The following is a 25127-nucleotide window of genomic DNA, read 5'->3' as shown; positions in this document are numbered from 1 at the left end:
CTAAAAGTAGAGGAAACCACTAGATTAGTTTCAATAACCAGCAAATCTAATATATCTTCAGGAGGTGTCTTCTTTTTTTTTTCTTCAGGCTCTCCACATATATAGAACAATTCCTCTTCCAGTGGCCGTCATTGTTACAGTGAAAATATTTTCCTTTGTTAGTCACCTTTTTGGGAGCATTTTTTTTTGGCTTGCTCTCTTACTTTTGTTTCTTTATAGGTTTTCTCTTCCTCTTCCAAGTAGACTTTCTTTTGAATGTGGATGCCCGCTCCATAGCAAGAATATTGTTCTTTGAACTTTTCAAGGTCCCCTCAGTGGTCACTAACATGTTTAACAATTTAGACAGAGTGCTATCAATCTTGTTCATATGGTAGTTTATTATAAGCTATCTATATGAACTATCAAGAGATTACATGATCAAATCCACTTGCAATTCCTTAGGCATCATCATATCGAGTTTTTCAAGCTCTTCTAAGTCCTTAATAATTATCAAACAATGATCATGGATTGACTGTCTATCGTGCATCTTTATATTGAAGTCTCCTAGACATTTTATAGCGCGCAGTCTAGCTCTATTCACTATATAACTTTTGCAGGTGAGTCATTATAGTCTTAGCAGTCTTGACGTCTTTATACTAGTGTTGGAGCTCATTAGATATTGACAGCAAGATATAGCACTTAGTTTTATTGTTGTCTTCCATTCATTTTTTTTCAAATGCTATTAGTTGTTCAGCAATTGGATGGTTTGACAAAATAAGAGAGTCCTGGTCGAGTAGATAGCCCATCTTTTCAAAGTTTAGAACTATTCTGAGATTCCTAAGCCAATCTTTATAGTTCATTCTGATTAATTGGTTGATTTTAAAAATTCAAGCTAAAGGATTGAAAGCTGACATTATGAACTGCGAGAGTAGAGATTCTAGTTGGATATTTGTGTTTAATCTTTTATATGTATCTTAGGATCTTTATGAAATAAATATATCTCCCACTATTTTATCAAATCTCTCACACTCATGTACAGAAATGAAAATCTCATGTGACTAAGGTTTCAAGTGGGTATTGCGATCCCACCAATGTATGCGCACCTCATATGATAGATATTGATGACATGTATATCGATGAGTGGACAACTCTTATGCAATACTTCTCAAGCATGTTGCAGTGATATTCGGCTTCTAAGTTATGAAGGCCTCACATGACAGATATTGATTTTATTCTTTAGTTAAGTCAGATCCACTGTTAAACACAAGTGTAAAGTCATCATTGGATCCCTCACCTGATAAATATTGAGCCTAATCCTATCTTCACCCTGCAGCATCTTATGCTAGTAGAGTGGTTGTATCCCCTGATGCAATTGAACCACTATATCCAGTTGAGAACAATCAACACCAGAAAGACATCCGCATAACTACAATGGTGGAAGACCGTTATATTAGTTTTTAGATATTTTGCATGTAGATTTCAAAATAATTTTGAAAAACAAACATCAGAAGACTAGATTAAATCAGATTTAATCCTACACATACATAGATCTAAATCAAATATCTATAGATCTAGTTCATGTAATGATAAATAAGATTAAGAACATCTGATTTCAAAAAATAAAATAATTTTATGATCAAATCACATATCTAAATTATTGATATCCTTTTTTAGATCTAGATTTGAGAATGTCTCAGGTTCAAGTGTAGCCACACATGTGCCGACCTCTACGAAAATTCACATGAGGTCTGATCTGATCAGAAGCTCTTTGATCTTTTCGAAATGCTAGCTCCTTTGCAGAGGTCACTTTCTTGATGGTTGATTAGGATCTTTTTCAATCTCTAAAACTCTCTCAAAGAAGAAGAAGACTAGAAGGAAGAAGGTGAGGAAGAAGAAACTATGAGTTCCCTTTCTCTTTTTTCTTTTTCTCTTCTGTCTAAAACCTAATGCCCAAGAGAAGAATCATGCTCAAAATTCAATGTCTCAAGAGTGCTTTCAAATACTTTGCCACATCCTAAAGCCCCTTCTTTTATAAGTGTTGGAGTTTTATGGTTTCATACACGCATGATTTTTTCAAAACAAGTATGCAGTAAAATTTTAAAATTTTAAATTAAATCTAATTTAATCTAAGCATGCATAAGATTAAATTTTCAAACCATAAACAAAATCATCATATGTGAGATAAGATTCAGATACAGAAATCTAATAAAAAAAATAAATTTAAAACATACTTGGACATGGATTAATCTTCAACATGAACAGATGATCATGGATGTCCTTCGAAGGTCCCTTATAGCTGCACAAGCGTCCGATCTTTACAGATATCTACACGAGACACTGATCTGATCAGAAGCCTTTTGATAACATCAGGGTGCTACCTTCCTTGCAGAGATCGCATCTTGACGGTTGAAAATTTTTCTTTCTCCTAAGACACTCTTAGAGAACAAGAAGATGTAGGAGGATCTTGATCTCTATGCTAGAGATCATGAGAAGAACTCTTTCTTCTCTTTTCTTCCTAAAATTCATATACTAAATCTCTACAATAGAGATGTAAAAATTTTATCTAACTTTTGGATAAAGGAAAGAGGAGACAACCATGTCTAGGCATGGACAAGAGGAAAGAGACAAGATGTCCTAACAACCAATCCTTGGTTGTTGCAAGAAAGAAGAGATAGGGACCATAACAAACCGCATGCCAAGGACCTATTCACTACCCCCTTTTTCTTTATTTTTCTTCATGCACAAGAGCATCTTTGGACGTCAAAAACTTGCTCCAAATCACCTCTAACATGTCCCAAGGGCTGGTGTTTTTATAGGCTAAAGATGGAGTCCTAGATTGGGTAAGAGATAGAGTCCTAAACACCTAGGACTCTACCAAACTTTTGGATGCCGCCCATAACTGATTCCACGCCCAGATGAACATGGGAATCAGGGAGGAAAACCTTCTTTCTTATATGCCAAAAAGGGAGAAAAAAGTGGCATCCAAAAAGGTTATGGTGTGGGATTTTGTGGCGCAAGGAATCAAGGTGGCATGGGACTCCTTGTTGCATGGATAAAGGAAGTGTTTTATTCCCATGAGACTCTTGATAAAATGGCTATTTTAAACTTAATAAAATATTAATTAATTTTAATTATATTAAGATCAGATTAGATCCAAATAGATAAAAATTTAAATTTGATTTGGAGTCCAATCTATTTAGATTAGATGTGTCCTAATTGGAGGAGTCCTAATCCTATTGGACTTTTTCTTGATGCTTGAGTCAAACTTAATTTTTAATCCTAATCCAATTAGGATTTGGTGGACCTATGAAAATAAAAATTTTTAGTCCAATTAGAATTCATACATCCTAGTCTAATTAAAAATTGAGTCAAACCTAAATCTTAATTCAACTGAGACTAATCATCCGATCCTTTTTGGTTATCCTATAACCCTATAGGGTTGATCAAATCAAATCCATAATAAGTCAAATTAAATCTAATTAAATTAGACTTAACGCAAGCTCCATTGCTCAATCAAATTGAGTCAATTAGCAATCCTATTGTTAATTAATCCTCTTATAACTTACTAAATCTTTAGCGAGTTACATAATGCAACATTTGTATTAGATCAATTATCAATCAAATTGATAATCAAATCCTGTTACAATTCATAATCGTAATTCAACCATCTGATCAGTCAAAAGTCTCTTTTGTGTGTGATCCCATAGATTCTATTCTGTCTGATAGTGAGATATATTATAATCCCTATCATAATATCATTGAAATACTTTTCGATAGGTTAGAACAATTCTAACTCTACCTATCAAGGATCATCGATCATCAAGATAATACTTGTGAGTCTCACAATCCACCAGTGACACCTAGCAATATGTAATGACAATCTAGTAGAATAAAAGATAAACCTCTATGTATAGTTAGCGCATGATACAGTCCCTCTATCGTGAGTCTCGATCAGATGGCAAGTCATGGATAAATCGCAAACCTCAACATCGGTCATATGATAGATTTAATCAGCTTGAGTGTATATATGACTCTATGAAAATTTTTTTCATCAATCATACTGCTATGGCCATAGACTTAAGGACTTAGCCTCTTAAATCTCATAGGACTACTCTCTTTTACTAGGATCGATAGATCCCATCTTGATGTACATCCTATTCTTACAGTGGATCAACTGTCGTCAACATCTACTACAAAGCTCCTTGAGATCCATATTGGTGTGTCAGTCAAACTTCAGTAGTCTCACGGCGAGCAGTAGTGTCATCTCAGATCAAAGGACCAGTCATACAACTGCAGCATCGAGAAAGTCGCTAATGAGTGAGCAGACATCCATATGACTTCTCGTGTTGGTCATGCTCAGTACTAGTTGTTCTCTAACAATCATCTGCACTCTTGTTCTAATGTCTCTACATTACAGACTTGAGATCTATCTGTCCGAAGAAAGCGATCCATGTGCTGGTCTATCCAGATTAATCACCATCCCCATGATGATCATATGACCAGGAGCAATTTAGGAATCAACTATCAATGACACATGCCTCAAATTCTCAACTCTTTGAGAATATGTGTCATCATCTCGTTAATCCTTTGGATGATTCATGGGCACATAAATATGAATGATAATATAACTGCTCAATAAATATAAAATCATGTCCTAGAGATATGAAATGTGTCATCCAAGATTAGCTTCTAGGGCATACATCCAACAATAAGTGGCATCCAAGAGTTGTAAAGGGTTTAGGTTTTGACAAGATCAAACACTTCATCAAACTAGGACTCCAATTTCAATTCAAATTTAAACTGATTTAAATTCAAATCAAACCAGATCAGATCTTAATCCAAAAAGAGGATAAGAGAAGGCGTGTAAGGGTTTTGGTGTGAACATGGGATGGCGCAAGGAGATAGAATCCCAATTCAACTAGGATTTCTTTAAGGGCTAATTTAAATTTGATTTAATCCCAACCAATTTAGGATTAGGTTGCATCCAAATTAAGTTAATTTCTAGTCTAATTAAGAACTCAATTAAATATGAATTAAATCCTAATCTATTAGAAAATTGATTGAATCAAGTTCTAATCAAACTAGGAATTGATCTCCTTATATAATTGGGTTATTTCATAATCCAATCAGGCTTGATCTAACCAAATCCAAAGCAAACTAAATTGTATCTAATTCAGTTAGATCTGATTTAAACTCCATAGCTTAATCAGATAAAGTCAGACAGCAATTCAATTGCTAATTGATCCTCCTACAATTCACTAACACTTAGCGAATTAATTAATTATAATTTTTATATTATCAATCATATTAATAATTAAATTTTATTACGATTCATAATCGTAACTCAACCATTTAATTAGTAAAGAACCTCTTTTGTATATGACCCAATAGATTCTATTCTGTGTGGTAGTAAGACATACCATGATTTTCATCATAGTATTATCGAAATACTTTTTGATGGGTTCGAATAATCCTAATTCATACCCAATAAGGATTATCAGTTCAGAATGATCCTAATAAATTTTCACAATTTACTAGTGATGTCTAGCAGCATGTGATGGTAATCTAGTTGAATAAAAAATAGAACCTCGGGAGGATCAAAGACCATCTCACTTAGATGACAGAGAGAGCTGCTCAACTCCTTGGATTCCAGTACGAAAGGACATAGTTGAAATGCATGGTTCTGTTCTCCGCTTCGATATTCTCACGGTTACCAACCTTGATGAATTAATAAAATTCCAGCTGCATGTCTTTTGCTTTAATGGAACCAGAAAGTCTGAGCCTTGCAGGGGTCTCACTTGCAGAAATCTCATCTGCATATGCCTCTGCAGGTTGCATTAGAGCTAAGAGATGGGTTATGTGAGTTGATTCATGTCAATGATCCTCCACTTTTTTGTGGAGCAAACGAGAGTGATAGAAGAATCTGGGTTGGGCATCAAATTCTGATCAATCATTCAGCTTTTTTGATGGGACATCTGAAGTTATGGAGCTGGTTAATGAAAGAAAGTTTAGCAAGCAGGCAATAATGAGCTCTGGGGTCTATGCAAGAGAGGGAGAGCAAAGACAACATCAAGGTTATGTGGGGACTTCCAGAATCTTTAGGTAAAGCAATATCTGAATGGTTATTCATGTCCATAGCGCATATTTTGATTTAACTTATGTGAATTATTATTAACCTTGCTTTGTATCAGCCATTTACTTGCTCCATCATATTTCTATAAATAAGTCTGCAATTTAACACCTAGATTATATGTAGAACCTCTCCATGATTTATTTGTTGATTATAAAATTTATTAAACCAGTGTAGATTATACGTTGGTCATTGCAATTAATAATAAATTAACAATGGTCTCTATTTTTCAGAAAGCAAAGCACTTGTTCCCAAGGTCTTCTTTTTTATGCAAAGGTTCTAAAATGTGAATCAGAAAAGTTTAAACAAATATTTTATTGTGATAGAAATATATCATATCAAGCTGTGATATAAAAGGAAAATAGATAAAAAGTGGGAAAAATATCTTATGCTTTCTATGAACAAGTGGAAGTTGGATTTTTGGTGGGCAAGTTAGATCAATAATGCAGTTATCATATTTATGTCACTTTGGTTACGAAGAAGACTGGGGGCCTGTTTGGATGCCAGGCTAAGCTATTCATCTGATGTTACTGCATGTGGTGGCGGCGGGGAAGATGTCAACAGGAGAGACAACACCAGTGAAATAGCTCTTCTCCATCACAATCTTTGAAGCAGATTTCAATGATAAGGTAAATCACCTTTGTTGTCCCAAAAAAAAATTCTGAAACATGATGTATAAATTCAAATTGTTTACTGAACAACGTGTTAGAAGCAGGTAAGTTACAACCGGCATCGAAAAACGGTGTCAAATCTAGTCCTTTTGCCGTATGTGACAAGCCCTGCGCCGAGATTGGCAGTTCCCTGTTGCGTACTTCGCATTCGGCCAGAAAGCATCCATATCATAATTTATTTTTGAATAAACTATCCTGAACCTTCTCAAAATTTAAGATAATTATATGATCCTATTTAATATTTTAAAAATATACACATAATTTTTCAATTAAATATAAAAAATTAAAATAAAAAAATAATATATTATAATATTCAAATAAGTTAGATAGTGATGATATTGGTACGATCGTTACTTTATTTAGTAAAAAAATATTAATAGAAGATTATATATATATATATATAGTAAAATTAAATGGTAGGATGTATATTTTTAAAATATTGAATAAAAATCTGTAATTATCTCAAATTTCAAGAAAAATTATTGTAATCTAGTCTTTATTTTTTTTAAAAAAATTATCTTGCAATTTATCTCGTTTCTCTTAATATATGAATAGTTTATTAGAAATTTCTGTTTGTTGGATGGATGTCTGGTCAGGACACCACCTCGCAGGATCTTTTCAGTACCATGCGATGCAGCAGGAAGAAAAAAGAAATAAAATAAAAAATAATCAAAATACGTGGATCAGCCACCAAAGGGTTCGCCTCCACGAGGCATGCAAAGTTCACTATGAAAAAAAATTTTACAAGAGGAGATCTCACTCTCAACCCTCGAACACCCAATTTCTCTCTCATTAGAAGTTTTCCTCACAAAAATTCTCTCTCTTGGCAGGCTCCCCTGAACTCCTGAAGCGATCGCTGTCCGCTGTGCAGGAGCCATGCTCCTTCTCTCTCAGCATCAAGCAGCTCTCTCTCTCCCTCGGGTTCCTTCTTGGGTTCACACCGCCGCAGGCACTCACAGGTCTCCGTAAAAAAACCAATCCAAAAGAACCACCATACTCTGTTTTTCTCTGATCACAAGCCTTTTATAGGGCTTAAACCAAATTAGATTAGGTTTAAGACTTCTTAATCAGTCCAAATCAAACCTTTGGACCGTCGGATCATGACCGAAAACTCTCTGGGCCGTCCAATCGTGACCGATCCATGGAATAGTACCATGGACCATGAAAATATGTGGGAAACGCCCACGCAGTCCACACGGTCTGCCATGGACCGCCCATGCATGGTGGATCGAGGTACAGGGCCCAGGCAAGGTGCCTGGGCCTGGGCCGGCCCGCGCGTGCGGGCCTAGGCCGCGCTTGCATGCGGGCCCGAGCATGGGCTGGGCCGTGCGCCCGCTTGGGCCGCGCGTCCGCCTGGGCCTCGCGCTTGGGCCGCACGCCCGCCTGGACTACACCCCTCGGTCGCGCGTCCCGTGCGTTGGCCCCACCTGGGTTGCGCTCCATTGCCTGCGGCCGCACCACCGCCGCTCCGTCGACCCGCTGCCGGCCACCGACGGTCCTCCACCACCTCGGATCTCATGCCGACTTCAAAAGCTCGTATCTCCTCCATCCGAGCTCCGTTTGGGGTGATCTTGATCTCGTTGGACTCTATTTTTTGTCGCAAACCTCATTGTGGATTCAATGTAGGTTGAATCTCGAGGAATCAAATCCTAACAATCTCTACCTCGATTTGATATTCAATCTCCTCCAAACTCTGAGAGCTTCTGGATCTCCTCGCCCCCATGCCCTGGGGCAATCACCTGCTGATCATGGATGGGCAAACATGGGAGTCGAACCAGGCTGCTCGATCCCATCTCCATCGTATGCTGTGCTCCTCCTGACCTGAGACCTGCTCAGGGCATCATTCTGCGGCAATAGGAATCTCACCTTGCGACGTCGCCTCTCATCCTTCTGAGTCTCCTGTCTTGTGCCCGATCTGCCTCCACCTGAAGCTCCATCTCGCTCTGAACTCCGCCTGGCTCCCGAAGCTCCACCTCGTATTGGGCTTCCTGTCAGGTAATAATATCCTCTGCTCTCCTTCTTCCCCTCCAGCAAATCCTATCGCCGCATAGCACCCTCAGGATTCCTCCACCAGCTACCGTCCTGTAGACTCTCGAATCCAATCTGCTAAGTGAGATAAGATTCCACCTGAAATCAGGTATGTATCGGACCTCCCCCAATCTTCTCACTGCACTATCATGTGTCCTCTAGCTGACCGTCCCAATGCCTCTGATCGCACAGCTCGATCCATCCGGCAGATATATAGTGCCTTCACTATTCTTCGGGGAGTCAAACTGCTCCTCTCTGCAACATACATGATAGGGGCATGCAGAATCTAATATATACTGCTAGGAAGAAGTAGATATCTCGTCAGATATCTCTAGGATATCTCCATCTGAACCACTACTGACCGTCGCTACAGTAGCCACCGTCCGATTTTTGAGTTGAGGGCAATCTCTGACTAGATACCCCAACTCCTCACACCGGTAATACCTGATTTTGCTCAAGTCTCTCCTGGACTTGGACCGCCCTCGTCGTGATCTCCTGTTATTCTGTCTACCGCCTTCTGCTCCTCCAGAAGCCATCAAAGCTGAGCTACCACCACCTGAGCTCGAAGTCGGGTTCTCCCTTCTGAGAACCTCATTCTGGAGTATCACCGTGGTGACCTCGTCCATCTTGATGGTGCTCTTTCCCACTAGAAGAGCAGTCACCAAGGACTCATACGAAGAGGGAAGCAACGCCAGCAAAACCAGTGCCCTGATCTTCTTCTCAACATCTCGCCAATGCTGAAGAGGTCGGTGAGGATCTTTTGGAAGTAGCTGAGATGCTTCTGCACGCTCTGTTCCTCAGTCATCCGTAGTTGATAAAACTGCCTCTAGAAAAAAAGAGTGTTGGTGAGAGACTTTGCCATGTGCAACTCCTCGAGCTTCGATCACAGTACCGTTGGAGAAATATCGCTCATCACATGGATCACCACTTCATTCACTAGGTACATGCAGATGGTGCTCACCGCCTGCATCTGTAGCCATTTCTAATCCCGCACCTCCATGATGGTCGGCTTCTCATCGCACAAGAGAGCATCGATCAACCCTTATTGGATGAGCACATCCTTTACCTTTGCCTGCCACAAAGAGAAATTGCTCTTACCATCAAATTTGTTGATCTCCATCTTGATTGATCCTGTCTTCTCCATCTTCAGTCTTACTCACCACCGCTGCAATCTGCATCCTTATACCGCCTTGCTCTGATACCACTTGTTGGATGGATGTCTGGCCAGGACACCACCTCTCAGGATCTTTTCAGTACCACGTGATGCAGCAGGAAGAAAGAAGAAATAAAATAAAAAATAATCAAAATACGTGGATCAGCCACAAAAGGGCTCACCTCCATGGGGCATGCAAACTTCACTATGAAAAAAAAATTTGACAAGAGAAGATCTCATCCTCAACCCTCGTACACCCAATTTCTCTCTCACTAGAAGTTTTCCTCACAAAAGCTCTCTCTTGGAAGGCCCCCCTAAACCCCTGAAGCGACTGCTGTCTGCTGTCCAGGAGCCCTGCTTTTTCTCTCTCAGCGTCAAGTAGCTCTCTCTCTCCCTCGGGTTCCTTCTCGGGTTCACGCCGCCATAGGCACTCACAGGTCTCCATGAGAAAACCAATCCAAAAGACCACCATACTCTATTTTTCCCTGATCACAAGCCTTTTATTGGGCTTAAACCTAATTAGATTAGGTTTAAGACTCCTTAATCAGCCCAAATCAAGCCTTTGAACCGTCGGATCATGACCGAAAACTTTTTGGGCCATCCGATCGTGATCGGTCCATGGAATAGTACCATAGACCGTGAGAAATACATGGGAAACGCCCATGCGATCCACGCAATCCGCCATGGACCACCCGGTCCACGGTGGATCGGGGTACAGGGCCCAGGCAAGGTGCTTGGGCTTGGGCTGGCCCGTGCCGCGGGCCTGGGCCGCGCCCGCGCATGGGCTGGGCCGTGCGCCTTAGCCGCGCCCGCCTGGGTCGCACGTCCCGCGCGTTGGCCTCGTTTGGGCCACGCTCCGCCGCTTGCGGCCGCACCGCCGCGCTCTGCGGCCCGCTGTCGGCCACCAGCAGTCCTCCACCGCCTCAGGTCTCGTGCCGACTTCAAAAGCTTGTATCTCCTCCATTGAGCTCCGTTTGGGGTGATCTTAGTCTCATTGGACTTCATTTTTCGCTGCGAATCTCGCTGTGGGCTCAATATGGGCTGAATCTCGAGGTATCAAATCTTAACACTGCTAAGGGTTGTAACAATTGCAATGATTTAGGATCTTATCCAAAAAGATTATTTGAAAGATAGTATATTGGTTCTTTGATTCTATATAAATACTCAAGATCTTTCTAGTGAATAACTAATCTGAGACTAAATGTATGTCTGCACATTAGTCTACACAGATTCTAACATACTCCTATTTAATAATCCCTGATGTCCTTATCAGCTAAAAGTCCAAATCCATGCATCCATTCATAAAGAATATAATCAACCCATGGTCAGCTTTAATGAACCCATGCTACGTATTTCCTATTTCATATGGAGTGTGAGTTGAGTTGGCTCTAATACATTTATAACAACTAACGTTTCGTCCAAAAATATTAGCCAAAAGATATTATCTAAGTTCCTTAGTCCTATATAAGTATTAAATTTTTTTAATAAATAATCAATATTAGACTGAATATACATTTGCACAGTTTCTCATGACAATGGTATCTAAATGAAAACTTTATGCAATATATAGCGCGATAGGATTACTAAAATCATGGAGCCAGTGCAGTACATATATAATACAATTACATTGGTTCCTTCATTACACACGGTAATGGTGCTTTTTTTTTTTTGGTACCAGATTAGGCCTCCCTCACGTTCTTCATTAAGTATATCCTTGAATTTTAATTTGACTTGGGAAGAGAAAGAGCTAAGGAAGCTATGGAATCATCTATTATACCTGATACAACTTTCTTGTTAAACAACAAAAGCACCTAGGATAACCATGTGTCCTCGATCAGTCTGCAAAAATGCTTGACTTAGAACAATTCAATAAGTAGAACATATATTTATCCACTTAAGTCTTGTTTGGCAAAGCTTTTAGAGTACCAAAAAGCACTTTTTGGTACTCCAATAGTACTTTTAGACGGTGTGTAATGTTTAGTGAATAATCGAGAAACTATTATGGTTTTGTAAAATGCTAAAAAGATTTGCTTGAAAAAAGCTTCATTTTTGAGCTTTTCCCTCCAAGTGCTTTCTGACCAATATGAGAAAGCTGTTTTGATTTATATAAAATTTTTTGATGATCAAAATATGTACCAACAAATCTCATAAATATATCTTATATTATATTATATCATATTATTATACTATAAATATAATATAATATAATAAATTAATATTATGATATGTTATAAACATATAATACAATCTGTTATAGTATTATCATATTATAAATGTTGGGACATGAGTCATTTAGGTGAGCCATTTTTCACCTACTAGGACACTTCAGTTTGGGATCGAGATGACTTGAACTACATCATAGGTTCAACCCAAGGGGAGAGTGCAAACCAATGGCCCCAGATGACAACTGACCTCATTACCAGAAGAATGTTAATCTCATAGACATTAGCTCCAACTCATCAGAAACAGACCCGAACATCAGATAACGTCGCTTTGAGGATTATAACCTCATTCATACTCACTCACTCTTGGATTTAAACTATGGCAGCACTTTGTTGTCATGTTGACTTCAAGCCACGGGCTATCCCGACAGCAAGATCAACTTGCTAGAACCTTCCAACGACTTCTGGAGTGTGGATGAAATCCCCAATTGCTCCCATAACTAACAACCATGATTTACAAGTTAGTGGGCAAATTTTCTATACTAACAGCCTACTAGATTAAGACCTAGCAACCTAGCCATTAGAGCCTAACAACCTATCGAATTTGGGTGTAACAATCTATAGCTTTATCTTTATATAAAGAGGTAACTAGAGTATCTTAAAGTAAGCAAGCATACCTACAGAGAACAATGCCTACACTCTCTCACTCTTTCATCTCCTCTCTTCTTTCTTTTCTGTTCTTAAGTTCTGACTAACTAAGCATTGGAGGGTCCTCCATTGGAGCACCTCCAGTGTATTTAGACTGTCATTGCAGATTCACCAAGGAGGAAATGCCCCTTTGATTGGACCCAAGCTTCATGGTGGTGGAAGAGTGACGTCAGTTTGGAGACTTACAGCAATAGATTGACACTAGAGGAAGTGCCACATGTCATCCACTTTTTGAAGGAAGGAGGAAGAATATGGTGAGAACTCAGATGCAAGACACTTTCACTACTCCTAGGACTAGTCATCTAGATGGAGCCAGGGAATTCTAAATCTTCGGTGGCAGATCCTACACCACTGCCATGGCAGCAAACCCTCAACAATTTAATGCCTTGATCTAGCAGGTCCAATTGCTGACCACCATTGTCTAGTGGCTCCAGCAAATAGAGGAAAGGTAAAATCAATGGGATCTGGCTACTCCATCGCAGCACAGCCATCGATCTCACCTCAAGAGCCTGGAGAGGCCTCAATGCTCTCATCACTCAGAGTTGGCCATCCATTGATTCTTTTCACCTCAATAAAGCTCTAAAAGAGTGGATCGATGATGTAGGCCTTCGAGTCTTTGGGAGAAGACTAAGTTTTGGGATACTCTTAGTGCCCCAAGAGATCTCGATGCAAGGACAATCTTGAACAAAAGATCCGAGAGTGAGGCTCGAGTTGTACCAAGAGGGGGATGAAAGCATGATGAGCCTCTTAGCTTTAGAGTACATCCACCTTTCTCCCAAAGAATACTGGAGGAGCCGGTTCCATCTTAGTTCAAGATGCTGCTGGTGGAACACTTTGGTGGGTCCTCGGATTTGTTAGACTACCTTTAGAGCTATCAGACTCTCATGATGCTTCATGGGGCTTGGATGCTCTCCTCTACCTTACCTTCCTAGCCATGCTCAGGAAGTTAGTGCAAGTGTGGTACTCCAATCTCCAACTGAGGACCGTCTACTCTTTCAAGCAACTCAGTAGGCAGTTCATCATACAGTTTGGTAGCAACAACTCCTGACTCATGAACTCTGAAAGTCTCTTCTTCATTCAATAAAAAGAGGGGGAGTTGTTGTGCAACTACATGGCCTGCTTCAATGTGGCCACACTAGAAGTTTAGAAACTTAATGAGGAGATTGTGATTTTGGCCCTGAAAAGGGTGCTTCGAAGCAACCGGCTCCTTTGCTCCCTCGATAAGAGCTTCATAAAGGATTATGCCAACCTCCTCGCCTATGCTTGATAGTATGCGTAGGCCCAAAGAAGTTGCAGCCATTTGTTGATAAATTGAATGAAATAAGAAAGGAGGCAAAAAATGCCCTCAAAGAGCCTCGAGGATCCCAGGGTGAGGTCAACTAGCTTGCCTCATCAATTCGACACCTACACCCTTTATCCGCACCTTAGTCTTAGATCCTCATGGAGATCGAGGGAGAAAAATATCTTCTCAGGCTAGAGCTGACGAAAGCCTATCGATGGGATAGAACCAGAATAAGTATTGCTAATTCCATCGTGATGTCAGCCATGATATCGAAGAGTATCGCAAGCTAAAAGATGACATTGAGGCCTTCATTCAGAGAGGATATCTCGAAAAGTACATTTGAGAATGAGAAGATTGGATGGTCGTGCAGTCATCTCAGTGCCAACTTGAGGAGGACAATGGCAACCATCCAATAGTTAGCATCATTAATATGATCCTAAGGTTCATCAGGGATAAGAGACAAAGGATCAAGCTGAGAACCCATCATCAAAGAGGCAACAGATGGATGATATAATTTCTTATTTCTGATGAGGATATTCGAGGAGTTCAAACTCCTCATGATGATGCCATCATTATTTCCATGATGATAGCAAACTATGATATGAAGAGAATTCTCATTGATAATGGAAGCTCGATCAATGTCTTATTTTATGATGCCTTCTAGAGAATAAAACTATTGGTCAATTAGCTACGAAAGGTCAATACTCCCATCATTGGATTCTCAAGGGACTTCACCCTAGTTGAGGAACAAATAACCCTCGAGGGACAAATAACCCTATCTGTCCTAGTGGTCTAAGTTTCATCTGCCTACAATGCCATAATTGGCTAGCCCAGGCTCAATGTACTTCGAGTGATAGTGTCCACTTACCATCTCTTGGTGAGGTTCTTGACAAAGAATAGGGTCGGCAAGATTTGAGGGGATCTGATGCTAGCTTGCCAGTGCTTCATAATGTTGGAAAATGTGTCCCAAAAAGCCAATCGTCAAGCTGTTGACGGTTGAGCAACCAAGTATTGTAATTGATTTGTTAATAAATAAAATATATTTGGCATCTTCATCATAAGCTTTCATCTTCTAATGAACTCCGTTGTTATGATGAATTTCTTAGGACTATTTAAGTTCGATAAAGAGAGGATTTATCGATTAGTCCTTAAAACTGTTCACGACCAAATGATAAGCTGTTAATAAGGATGACAGCTTCTATCGAGCATAGATCGCTGTAGGCCATATGGGTTGGTTATCCTCTTAATCAAGGAGTGTGGAGACACTGGTATGACATACAGGTGAGATGTAAGGGTACATCATCATTGAACGTGACCAACTCCAGAGTATTCTGCTGTCGAGAATGTCTCTGATGGGATATAGGTATAAGTGTCTCTTAGACTTGAGATCGCCTCAGTGACTTGCAAGCAACTCACTGTGCTTTGGTACTGACTAACTGAATTTCTAATTCAAGATAGAAGGCTTCTGGGCACAGTCAAGTACTTGCGAAGTCAGAGTGTGATCGAGATGGGTTGACCACTCCAAGAGTTGGAGAAGAATGGTCGCTGTATTTCAATTTAGCAAAACTTTGGCCAGGATAATCCATCAGATGGATTTGATATTTTGAAATACAATGTGGACAACCTGATCAGAGTTGACAGCTGAACTCTGAGGTGTCCTATGATCATTTTGGTCAAGGGATGAATTATATGAAAACTATATCCGCATGGGTTCTAAGGATGTTGTCTATATATTGACCTATCCGATCGTCGGTACCATTGCTAGATGGTCACTTCGATTGGTACAAAATTTATTTCTGTGCTACCAGCTTAGGTTCGGATCTATGAGATCACACACATTAGAGTTCATGATCCGATCGGATGGTTGATCAACGATTAAGAATCGTTCTAGGGTTAAATAATCAATACGATTGACATTTAACCCAGTGCAAGTATTGCAAGAGGATCGATTAGCAATTCGATTGCTAATTGGCTTAATTTGATTAAACCAATGGACTGAGATTAAGTTTAATTAAATATAATTTAATTAGATTTATTTTGGACTTGATTGGATCAAGTCCAATTATTTATTGGATAATCCAAGTGCAAGGAAAAACTAGTCCTAGTTCAACTAGACTTGGGTCAATCTAATTTCTAATTTGATTAAAAAATTAAATCAGATTTAAATATAATTTAATCTGATTAAATTAGATTCTTAATTGGGTTAAGACCTATTTTAATTAGGTTGATCTAATTTTGGTTTGATTTGGTTTGAAAACTAAATTAAAACAAGTCATAAGATAGAATCCTAGTAAGACTAGGATTCCACCTTGCGCCACATAAGCCTTCCCCACGCCCTCTCTCTTATTCAACGCCAATCTCACTTATTTTGTGTGACAAAAGCCCTCTCCAGGTCTCTCCACATTCACAAAAGGTCTACTCTCTTCTTTCTTACATGGAAGGTGGTTTGGATCAAATAAAAAAGGAATAAGTTTAGATTTCGAATTCTATGAGATAGAGTTTTAGAAATCCAAAACTCTTTCAATTTTGCACCGAATTTATCCAAATTTTTTTTGAAATTTTCGTGGATTTTAGGATATACATTGTGCACCCTTTTCTAGTGATCCATGCATAAAAATATGGAGGAGGTGCTCAAGAGTTGGGCGCCCCTTAACTTGCCATGTTTGGATAAGCCTTGACTAGGTATTTGACCTAGACAAGGACTCTATATATATCTCTTATAAAATGAGTTTCTTTATAAAATTTTAGGAGAAGATAGATTTGAGAGACCTTTGGCCATCCAAAAATAGAGAGAAATACCTTTGGGTCGTGGAGATATAAAAGATGCAAGTTGGGTGTCTAGAGAGAAAAACGTGAAGAAGAAGAGGGTCTTCTTCTAGGGTTTTTGTTTTCATATCTTTCCTCCCTCCATCTTGAGTTTCCTGAGAGCTCTCAGATCTGAAACTCCTCCTTCTACTTTCCATCTTTGGAAGAGTCCAAATCAAGAAGAAGGAGGCACCTGATCAACCATCAAAGAAGGATCAGCGCAGTACTAGCATACTGTGCTGATTTCCTGAAGCAGGACTTCTGATCGAGATTCGTGGGCTCGTGTGGACGACTCCTAGAGGCTGGATGCGTGTGCGGCTTACAACATCATCCTTAAGCCCGATCAGCGAGGTTAGAGCATCTAACTTGCAAGGTAATAGATCTGATCTATTGTTTAATACATACATTAGATGTGGTATAGAAACATGTTGATATGATCAACATGTAGTTCATGCTATATTTATATATTTTAATTTTTGATTTAATACTATGTAATAATCATGTAATAGATCTTAGATCTAGGGATTCTCTGATTTTATAAAATAAATTTTGATTTATTTTAGTCTTCCGCTGTATGATCTTGAAAAAGTTTCAAGATCTAACCCTGAAACCCTAGATTTGGTTCCTACAATTGGTATCAGAGCCTAGGTTCTTTATTACATGATTATTTATATATGCTTAGATTATTTCTTAGATTAGATCTAATTTATAATCTGATTATTAAATTTAAAATTAAAATTTTAGATCAATCACGAACTGCAAGGTTGTCCTGCTGTAAGGTTTACCCCTTACAGTGCAAAGGTTGTCCTAGTTTGTGTAGATCTATCTTTAATCATAAATTTGTTAGATATGATCTAGATTAAATTTATATTTATTAGATTTAAAAGATATTTAAATCTGAAATAAAATCTTTTTGTTAATAATTTTTGTACAAAAAAATTTTAAAGTTGAAATTGTTTCAATTACATGAACCTGTTTAGATTAGATCTAAAGTAGTTTTATGTTTATTTCACTTGTATCTTGATTATGAATCAAACATGTAATATGGTTGGTAGAATCATATTGTAAAATTATTTTACAAATATGAAAATTATTTTTTAAAAAGCCGAACCCAACCCTCAGCCCAAAACTTAATTAAGAATTAAGAAGTTGTTTGATTAGATTCTAGGATTGTGAATTGAAGAACCTAAGACACAAACCATAACACATTGGGTTAATGGGTTAGTGGAAATTAGGTCTATTAATTGGGTTAGACCTATGGTTAGATTAAAGATGGACTTAATTAGAGAATTGACTAAATCTAATCAATTGTTGTCTTAGATTAGGTCAAGAATTCTCTAGATCAATTACAATAGTTGTAGTTGGTCAAGTCCATGTCTTTAATGAGAACCAAATGGACTTGATTCTTGGATAAGCGGTCTAGCACGAACTGTTAGGTTGATCTAATCGAAACTAATTAAACCAGTTGGTGCTAAGGTAAACCAGACCGGTGGTTTTTAATTGGGAGCCCGCTTATCTGGCCATTTCTGATGGTGTCTAAGGCAAGCTTTGGCAGACCCTCCCACTGATCGAACTTACCTGGCTTCTTAGTGAAATTATGTTTTGATCGGATCACTTGACTATTCGAGCTGACCCATGTCACCTAGGTAAATTAGTGTGACTGATTTAGGTGCTCCTAGACCAACCCTTTTAATGGTCTCCCTTAAGCTGACTTGGTGAAGCCAGTGGGAGGATCATGATAAGCTGGTTCATCTGACCTTATCCTCTAAATTATTTAAATCCTCTAAAATTATTAGATCCTTAAAATGATAAAGTTATGGAGATAACTGAGTCATAGCCTCCCATTAAGATATTTGATAATGAGTCCATTAACTCAATAATCATTGTAGACCCAAAGGCCTGGTGCTTGTTGACTAATGAAATTATCACTCATCATATGACGACTTGAAAGTGTCTCTCTAATGGTGGTTAGGTGAGCCAACCAAAGTTGGACTTAATCATTCGTTGGTTAGATACACTAAGTATGATCATGTTAATGGTTGGACCTAACCGGATCCTTACAGTGGAGGCCAAAGCCTACTGATTAGGTTTTTGGGGCAAAATTAAAATTACTAAAAATTATTTAGAGAAACAATTGGTTATGAACCTACCCTTAGATGTACATGGGTTGACCAACTAAAGTTGGGCTTGTGTGCAGTCTAAGTGGATTCTAGTACCCGCTAAGGAATTAGGGTAATTCCTCGAGTTGGAGGTAGAGGCTACCAATTCGAATAAAATAGTGGGAGAAACTTTTTGATTAAAGTTCAAATCTTTAGGTTTAATGAATCAATTACTAATTAGGTTATGGTTCTCCTTTGTGCAAATATGGCCACTTCCCTATTGCTCCGATCATTGTTGGACAATGATAAGTTGGTGGGACCCAACTTCGGTAGCTGGTACCGAAAGTTGAAGATAGTCCTGGAGCATGAACGGATCCTATATGTGATAATGGATCCTGCACCTGAGGAGCCAGCTGTCAATGCATGTGGAACAGTCAGAGACACTTACCAGAAGTGGCTCAGTGACCAGACCACGGTGTGCTGTATCATGCTGGCTGCCATGAGCAACGAGTTCAGTTACAGATTCGAGACGGCTCAGCCAAAGGACATGCTTCAAGTATTGGAGGATGCCTTTGGCACACCCGATGACGTAGAGAGGCACAAGACTAGTTGTGCCATCTTCAACACCAAAATGCGGGATGGTGCCTCTGTCACTGATCATGTATTGTACATGATCGAGCTGATGGAATGATTGAGCAAGCTCGGCTTTTCCTTGCATGAGCAGCTTGGAAAAGATGCAATACTGAACTCGCTGCCCAAGTCTTATCTCCCATTCCTCACTCATTATAGAATGACAAAGCCTGAAGAGAACTACCACGGTTACTGGGATTGCTTTAGAACTTTGAGAAGGATCATCAACTTTACAAGGAGTCGGTGAACTTAGTGGGAGTTTCGTCTTCTGGTTCTCGACCTTTTGAGAAAGGGAAGAAGAACAAGAAGAAGAAAGTGAAGAAGGTGCAAGTTCAGGCTGGGACATCAGTGCAGAGCCAGACCAAAAAGATCAAGCCTGATAAGAGTCTATTCTACTGGCAAGCACCCTAGATTAGATAGTATCTACTTATGGCATTGTAAGCTAGGTCGTATAAACAAGAACAGAATAAACAGGTAGACTCAAGAGAAAATCCTCGAAGTCAGTGATTGTGAATCACTTCCAACCTGTGAGTTCTGTCTTCTTGGTAAAATGACCAAGTCACCCTTTACTTGAAAAGGTGAGAGAGCTACTGAGCTCTTGGGCCTAATACATACTGATGTATGTGGGCCTATGAGCACAAGTGCTAGAGATGGATATTTCTACTTCATAACTTTCACGGATGACCTATCCAGATATGGATATGTCTATCTGATGAAACATAAGTCAGATTCATTTGAAATGTTCAAACGATTCTGAAGTGAAGTAGAAAAATAAACTGGAAAGAGTATTAAAACTCTTCGATCTGATCGAGGAGGAGAATACCTTTCTAGTGAATTTCTCACATATCTAGGAGAGAATGGGATTCTCTCCCAATGGACTCCTCCAGGAATACCACAGCATAATGGTGTGTCCGAAAGGAGGAATCGGACTCTGTTAGATATGGTCCGATCCATGATGGGTTTTGCTAGCTTGCTGATATCTTTCTGGGGATATGCACTCGAATCGACCTGTTATCTGTTAAATAGGGTTCCAAGTAAGTCTGTAATTAAGACTCCATATGAGATATGGACAGGGCGTAAGCCAGTACTTTCACACCTTAGGGTCTGGGGGTGCCCAGCCTATGTCAAATGATTAGTCACAGACAAACTTGGACCTAGGTCTGACAAATGCTCATTCATAGGGTACCCAAAGAGACAAAAGGATATTTTTTCTACCATGCTGATGAACAAAAGGTGTTCGTCAGCTTTAAGGTAATCTTTTTAGAAAAGAAGTTCCTTGGTGAAGGAACCGTTGCCTCTAAGGTTGAACTTGATGAAGTTCAATAGGTAGAAGGACCGACACCAATAGCTGAACCTGAGTCGGATATGATTAGATTAGATCCGGAGCCCAATATACCTGTACCATTAAGGTGATCTTGTAGAGTACCACGTCAGCCGGACAGATACTACGGTTTCTTGGTCCGGGACAGTGATCCCATTGAACTTGATGAGAATAATGAGGATCCGATCACCTATATGGATGCAATGCAGAGATCTGATTTCGAGAAATGGCTTGAAGCCATGAAATCCAAAATGAAGTCCATGAAGGTCAACGATGTATGGACATTGGTTGACCCACCTGAAGGGGTTAAACCCATTGGGTGTAAATGGGTCTTCAAAAGGAAGAGGGGCGCAGACGGAAAGGTGGAGACCTATAAAGCCTGTCTGATCGCCAAGGGGTATCATCAATGTTATGGTATTGACTATGACGAGATGTTTTTCCCTGTGACAATGCTCAAATCTATTCGGATAATGCTTGCAATAGCTGCCCATCTGGATTATGAGATCTGACAGATGGATGTAAAGACAGCTTTCCTGAATGGAGAGCTGACCGAAGAGGTGTATATGATACAACCTGAGGGGTTTACATCCACAGATAAGTCCAAGGTGTGCAAGCTTCAGAGATCCATTTATGGATTGAAGCAAGCTTCTCGGAGTTGGAACATGCATTTTGATAAGGTGATCAAAACGTATGGCTTCATTAAGAATGGAGAAGAGCCCTGCATCTATAAATGGGCAAATGGTCCAGTTGTGGTATTCTTTGTCTTGTATGTGGATGACATTCTCTTAATCGGGAATGACATCCCCGCACTACAGGGAATAAAAGTTTGGTTGTCATCACAGTTCTCCATGAAGGACTTGGGTGAAGCATCCTACATCCTAGGGATGAAGATCTATAGGGATAGATCTAAAAGGATGCTTGGGTTATCCCAGTCCATGTACATAGACACTGTGCTGAAGAGGTTCAGCATGGAGAATTCCAAGAAGGGTTATCTATCGATAGGCCATGGAATTTCTCTCTCTAAGAAGGATTGTCCGACAACTCCTGAAGAGAGAGAGCGTATGAGTAGAGTCCCATATGCTTCAGCCGTTGGATCTATCATGTACGCCATGACATGTACAAGACCAGATGTGGCATACTCACTAGGAGTAGTGAGTAGACACCAATCTGATCCTAGAGAAAATCACTGGAAAGTGGTTAAAGCCATCCTTAAGTATTTGAGAAATACTAAGGACCAATGGTTGGTTTATGATGAGTCAGATCTGAAACTTGTGGGGTTCACAGACTCCAGCTTCCAATCTGACCATGATGACAGTAGGAGCGTGTCGGGTTATATCTTTACTCTGAATGGTGGAGCCATCTACTGGAAGAGTTTCAAGCAGCATACTGTGGCAGACTCTGTTTGTGAAGCAGAGTACATCGCAGCATCAGATGCTGCGAAGGAAGCTGTGTGGCTGAGGAAATTCATCAACGAGCTCGGAGTAGCACCCTCCCTCGATGGTCCAGTCCTGCTCTACTGTGACAGCATGGTACCATAGCTTAGGTGAAGGAACCCAAAGCATATCAGCGGACGAAGCACATCTTGCGCCGCTTCCACCTCATCCGAGAGATCATGGATCGAGGTGACGTCGACCTTCAGAAGATCGACGAAAAGGAGAACCTAGCCGACCCCTTCACTAAAGCCCTGATGATAAAGGAGTTCGACAACCACAAGTCGAAGATGGGTATTAGATATTGTGCCGAGTGGCTTTAGGACAAGTGGGAGTTGTTAGAAAATGTGTCCCAAAAGCCAATCGTCAAGTTGTTGACGGTTGAGCAACCAAGTATTGTAATTGATTTGTTAATAAATAAAATATATTTGGCATCTTCATCATAAGCTTTCATCTTCTAATGAACTCTGTTGTTATGATGAAGTCCTTAGGACTATTTAAGTTCGATAAAGAGAGGATTTAACGATTAGTCCTTAAAACTGTTCACGACCAAATGATAAGCTGTTAATAAGGACGACAGCTTCTATCGAGCATAGGTCGCTGTAGGCCATATGGGTTGGTTGTCCTCTTAACCAAGAAGTGTGGAGACACTGGTATGACATACAGGTGAGATGTAAGGGTACATCATCATTGAACGTGATCAACTCCAGAGTATTCTGCTGTCGAGAATGTCTCTGATGGGATATAGGTATAAGTGTCCCTTAGACTTGAGATCGCCTCAGTGACTTGCAAGCAACTCACTGTGCTTTGGTACTGGACTAACTGAATTTCTAATTCAGGGATGGAAGGCTTCTGGGCACAGTCAAGTACTTGCAAAGTTAGAGTGTGATCGAGATGGGATTGACCACTCCAAGAGTTGGAGAAGAATGAGTCACTGTATTTTAATTTAGCAAAACCTTGGTCAGGGTAATCCATCAGATGGATTTGATATTTTGAAATACAATGTGGACAACCTGATCAGAGTTGACAGTTGAACTCTGAGGTATCCTATGATCATTTTGGTCAAGGGGATGAATTATATGAAAACTATATCCGCATGGGTTCTAAGGATGTTGTTCTATACATTCGACCTATCCGGTCGTCGGGTACATTGCTAGATGGTCACTTCGATTGGTACAGAAATTTATTTCTATACTACCGACTTAGGTTCGAACCTATGAGGTCACACATATTAGAGTTCATGATCCGATCGGATGGTTGATCAATGATTAAGAATCATTCTAGGGTTAAATGATCAATACGATTGACATTTAACCCAGTGCAAGTATTGCAGGAGGATCGATTAGCAATTCGATTGCTAATTGGCTTAATTTGATTAAGCCAATGGGCTGAGATTAAGTATAATTAAATATGATTTAATTAGATTTATTTTGGACTTGATTGGATCAAGTCCAATTAGTTTATTGGATAAGCCAAGTGCAAAGAAAAACTAGTCCTAGTTCAACTAGGACTTGGGTCAATCTAATTTCTAATTTGATTAGAAAATTAAATCAGATTTAAATCTAATTTAATCTGATTAAATTAGATTCTTAATTGGGTTAAGACCTATTTTAATTAGGTTGATCTAATTTTGGTTTGATTTGGTTTGGGAAACCAAATTAAAACAAGTCATAAGATAGAATCCTAGTAAGACTAGGATTCCACCTTGGCCACATAAGCCTTCCCCACGCCCTCTCTCTTATTCAATGCCAATCTCCACTTATTTTGTGCAATAAAATCCCTCTCCCAGGTCTCTCCCACGTTCACAAAAGGTCTACTCTCTTCTTTCTTACATGGAAGGTGGTTTGGATCAAATCAAAAAAGGAATAAGTTTGGATTTCAAATTCTATGAGATAGAGTTTTAGAAATCCAAAACTCTTTCAATTTTGCACCGAATTTATCCAAATTTTTTTTGGAATTTTTGTGGCTTTTAGGGTATACATGTGCATCCTTTGCTAGTGATCCATGCATGAAAATATGGAGGAGGTGCTCAAGAGTTGGGCGCCCCTTAACTTGCCATGTTTGGATAAGCCTTGACTAAGTATTTGACCTAGATAAGGACTCTATCATATCTCTCTGTATAAAATGAGTTTTTTCATAAAATTTTAGTAAGAGACATAAATTTGAGAGACCTTTGTGCCATCCAAAATCAGAGAAAAATACCTTTGGGTCGTGGAGATATAAAAGATTCAAGTTAGGGTATCTAGAGAGAAAAACGTGAAGAAGAAGAGGGTCTTCTTCTAGGGTTTTTTGTTTTCATATCTTTCCTCCCTCCATCTTGAGTTTCCTGAGAGTGTCTCAGATCTGAAACTCCTCCTTTTACTTTCCATCTTTGGAAGAGTCCAAATCAAGAAGAAGGAGGCACCTGATCAACTATCAAAGAAGGATCAGTGCAGTACTAGCATACTGTGCTGATTTTCTGAAGCAGGACTTCTGATCGAGATTCGTGGGCTCGTGTGGATGACTCCTAGAGGCTGGATGCATGTGCAGCTTGCAACATCATCCTTAAGCTCGGATCAGCGAGGTTAGAGCATCTAACTTGCAAGGTGATAGATCTGATCTATTGTTTAATACATACATTAGATGTGGTATAGAAACATGTTGATATGATCAACATATAGTTCATGCTATATTTATATATTTTAATTTTGATTTAATGCTATGTAATAATCATGGTTACTACGGATTTA

The sequence above is a fragment of the Elaeis guineensis genome, chromosome 4 (genome assembly GCF_000442705.2).
Source record: "Elaeis guineensis isolate ETL-2024a chromosome 4, EG11, whole genome shotgun sequence".
Classification (NCBI taxonomy): domain Eukaryota; kingdom Viridiplantae; phylum Streptophyta; class Magnoliopsida; order Arecales; family Arecaceae; genus Elaeis; species Elaeis guineensis.
The sequence above is the reverse complement of the archived record's forward strand: the minus strand, read 5'-3'. Positions refer to the sequence as shown.